Raw genomic sequence first — 4502 nt, 5'->3', positions numbered from 1 at the left:
AGGCACTCCCAGATACACCTGGAGAGATTATGAAGTAACACAGAGATGCAACATATTTTGAATATTAAATATTAATGTGACATTATATATTATCACAGACTCTTTCCACCTTTTAAGTAAATTTCATTTTTTAGAGCAGTTATAGGTGGAATCAAAGCATTCAGTGGTATATTTCCTAAATTCATGTCTTCCTAAACTAAATGCTATGCTTCTGATTGTTATAGGTTTTAATGCAGGGTATCTATACCCTTCTATTTAAATTTTCTTGTAAAATAGTTTATACTTTCTGGAGTAAAAAGCATCTTCTTTTGAGTAGTAACTATTTTGAGTGGTTCATCAACCTTTCCTTTATTTCTACCTTTACTTTCATTTCTGCTACCTTCTGCTTGGTTCACCACTGTTTTAGTGAAAAGTGGTGAAGAAACTGATTTACTTTGTGTAATATTTTTGCCAAAATAACACTGGAGTTGCCAAAGGAAAATAAAAATCCAATCAGAGAGAGAGAGAGAAAGCTTAACAAGCCCAAAACAAAGGCATCCATTTTCTTGCAAAGGCATCTGGTAATGGGTTGCTTCTAGTAATGGGTCCGTTTTCTCTTCAGGCACAGATTTCACCTTCTTTTCAGATGAAGCTTCAGTTTTGCTGTCATGAAACAAAAATGATGATTCTTATTGTAATTTGGTTGAAACAAACAGGGAAAGGGACTGTGTTTCAACCAACATTTTATTAGTTTCATTTTGATAATTATTACTGCCACTGTTCCCATGTTCAATGTTTGCTAAATAAATCTGACAGTCTTTAAAGACAGGTGTCAGGTCAGAGTGGGTTTGTGTCATGTGCCCCGATGCTGGGAAAGATTGAGGGCAGGAGAAAAAGAGGACAACATAGGATGAAATGGTTGGAAGGCATCGTTGACAAGATGGCCATGAATTTGAGCAAACTCCAGGAGATAGTGAAGGACAGGTAAGCCTGGCATGCTGTAGTCCACGGGGTGCAAAGAGTCAGACACAACTGAGAGACTGAGCAGCAACGATTCACAATCCATCGTGAAGAGAAAGTTTAACACAGCTAACTTCTTGTTAGTCACATTCCCTTGGTATGCTTTATCTCAATAAATACAGTGTAAATGGGGATATTAGTTTTGGAATTTGAACTCTCTATCTTACCATTTGAAGTAGTAGAATCAAATGCTGTCTTGGTCCATGTCCCAGCCTTTGGACTAATGAGAGAAGAGGTACCAGTTATCACTCTTACCATTTGATAGTCCTTGTGAAGGTTGAATCTCAGTGCCATTACCAAATCCAAAAAACTCTTGGCTCCTCCAGAAAGTCCAACCAAGTCTTTAAAGCCTTTAAAAAGCCCTTCCATTGTCAGATTGAATTTTAACATTTCTACATTTTGCTTTTTCTTAATGACTCTATTCCTCAAGACTTCCTCACTGACCACAGAGAATGTGCCCACATCTTCTGGTTTGTAATCTTGATCCCAGTTCCTATCTGCTTATTCCTTTTCTGTGATTCTTTTGGCAGATCCAAGGTCACCCTAGAGGAGCTCGGGTCTAAGGTAGCTGCTGGTCTCCTGGAAGAGCATTTGGCTGCTCCCAGTTAATTTCTGGGGCTTGTCTTATGCCCCAAATTTTATGATTCTTAAGCCTAGCGTCTAAAACACCATTTCCCCCAGGGGCCTCAGTGTGAGTAGGAGACCCTTCCACTTGGCTAAAGACAACTTTAGTAACAGCGCCAAGCTCCAGGCTGCCACCTTGTAACTACGAGGGCATTTTATACTTTTTATTTACCAAATCTGGCAGCCCTACACTGGGGAGTGAGATATTCCAGGGACGGGATGAAAGATATAGTCAAGACTCAGCAAACCAACTTCATCCATAGGATCTAAGAGGATTGGCTTGTTTGTATGGAAATATAACCAAGATCCCTGCACGGGGGTGGTACATGGGGCTTAGTTTCTGTTGAAAGCCCCTAAATAAGGGAAAATCACCTGGGGAGGGGGAAGTGTTTTCTATACCTGAACCAAGTATCCTGAAAGCAACTATTTTGGATCAGGATTACCTAAAAGTGGCAAAATTGTTTTCCCCTGAATAAAAATAAACATTCTTGGGAAAGATGAAGTTACATTTCAGAAAATATGAATTTATGATTGTAGATTTTAACCTGTGACCATTGCTTCTTTGAGAAATCTTGCCAGTTCCAAGATATATTAGCAGGACTGCAGGTAGCCAGAGGGCAGGAGCAGTCACACCCCACACAGCGTGGGCGAGAGAGAGACTTTGCTTCTGCGGCAGTCACCACCACAGCAGGTCCCTGGATGCTCGCCCACTTCTTCCCCAGAGGATCCAGGAATACCCAACACAAAGTTCTCTGTGACAGTTTGCAACAAAAGCAGAGGGGTCTCAGAAACAAAGGGACTTCCATAGGCGTGAAGTTGTTTTAGATAAAGTACAGGAGAGGTGACAAGATCTGAGCTCTGATGGCTTCTCGGAAGGCAAGACAACCTTTGTGTCAGCGGATTCATAACTTAGAAAATGCCCAAATAAGGAATTAAATATTTTCTATTTAATTGACTTTCCTGAAAGGCAACACTTATGTTTATAATTTATTTATTTTAAAAAAGTGGGTAAAGAATCTGCCTGCAATGCAGGAGTTGCAGGAGACACAGCTTTTATTCCTGGAACCGGAAGATCCCCTGGAGGAGGAACTGGCAATCCACTCCAGTATTCTTGCCTGAAAAATCCCGTGGATAGAGGAGCCTGAGAGGTTACAATTGGAAGGGTCACAGAGAGTCAGACACGACTGAGCAACAAAGCACAAATTTTCTTTTCAAAATAATATCCCTATTTTTAATAACAAAAACACAAATAGTCATAAAAGCTTATTTAAAAGAAAACAATAGCAATCTCTTACCTCACAGTTCTTCATCCAGATCCCTGCTGCTGCTGCTAAGTTGCTTCAGTCGTGTCCGACTCTTTGCGACCCCATAGACAGCAGCCCACCAGGCTCCCCCATCCCTGGGATTCTCCAGGCAAGAACACTGGAGTGGGTTGCCATTTCCCTCTCCAATGCATGAAAGGGAAAAGTGAAAGTGAAGTCGCTCAGTCGTGTCCGACTCTTAGTGACCCCATGGACTGCAGCCCACCAGGCTCCTTCATCCATGGGATTTTCCTAGTATCTAAAATTTACCTGAGATCTTTTCTTTGCCACTTACTACTATTCTGACTACAAGTTTATACCTTTTGTTATTCTACATTCATTCAAATGGCGTTTGTGGCCCATTTTCAGATAAATATGTACGTCTTCAATATGGAGTCTAGAAGTCTGAGTGTCTTCATAATTCTTCATGGTGGAAAGCACAGTGAACTATCCCAAAGGACAAATTAGTAAACAAAACTGAATGTTACTGAGCACATAGAAGCAAACAGCTGCTCTGAAAAACAGAGACTGGGAAATTCCCATTGGTAAATCTGTTTTTAGTGATGACCAAATACCTGTGGTCTGGATCTGCTGCACATCAATGTTCTTGTAGCTCTTCAAGCCATGTGTAAACAGGCTCCGAAGTTATTTGGAGATCCACAAGAGAATCACAGTACACGTATGAAAGCGGTGGGGCAGCCAATGTTTCAGTGCCAGGTCTCTCTGCTTTACTAGGCGATAGAGTCAGTCACAAGGTCTTCCCTCTGTGTGCTTATGGAGAAAGTAATCTCTGACATCCCTTTCTCTTCTTATGAGGACACAACTCTTGTGGATAGGGCCCCCTCTTTTGACCTCATTTATCCTTAAATACCACCTTAAAATACCAAGAGATGGCTCATACCTCCTTAAAGGGCTTATCTCCAAATATGGTCAAATTTGGGGTTAGAACTTCAACATATGAAAAGGGATGAGCCATAATAAACAAAAATCATCTAAGTAAATATCCAATGGTTACATGTTGTTCATACATCAAAGTGTATATTTACTGCTCAGAGGGTAAGTCTGGGAAGGTTGAAAGCAGGGAATTAAAGACACAAAGTTTTAGTTTTCCCTCAATTTCACTTGAAACTAAAAGCATGTCTGTAAATATGCTATTGCAAAGCAGGAGGAGAATCAGCTCTATAAATCAGGATATTACATTACAGTTAGTAAATCTCTCTTCTAAAAGGAGATATCCTTATCTGTTGTGATCTATTTTACAAAAATTCACTAAAAATAGATCAGAAAATTATTTGCTTCTGGAGACTATATAGTCTAGGCAATCTCTACCCACAGATTAATTGCAACTCTGAGTGTACAGAAATTGAATAAAATGTTAACAGTAAGCCTGATTCCCTTAGGAATTTAGTATATTACTAAAAATTATGGAAATAGCTTTTCATAAATTATTCTAGAAAAGTTTAAAACTGAATTTCCATATGTCTTCCATATTTTTCAGAGAAAATATTGACAAACTTTGTGGAATCATAATTTCCTTTAAAATCTAAATCAATTTACAACTGTATTTTCCTATTTGTG

At 39.5% G+C, this 4502-nt stretch overlaps 1 pseudogene; it reads right to left on the bottom strand.

Moving 5' to 3' along the window:
* Window positions 1–227: 227 nt before the first annotated feature.
* On the bottom strand, window positions 228–836 carry LOC104999711 (annotated as a pseudogene).
* Between the last annotated feature and the right edge of the window lie 3666 nt (window positions 837–4502).

This window comes from Bison bison, unplaced genomic scaffold, assembly GCF_000754665.1.
Source record: "Bison bison bison isolate TAMUID 2011002044 unplaced genomic scaffold, Bison_UMD1.0 scf7180017864362, whole genome shotgun sequence".
In the NCBI taxonomy this organism is placed as follows: domain Eukaryota; kingdom Metazoa; phylum Chordata; class Mammalia; order Artiodactyla; family Bovidae; genus Bison; species Bison bison.
Note: the sequence above shows the minus strand (reverse complement) of the source record. Positions and strands in the feature narration are given on the sequence as shown.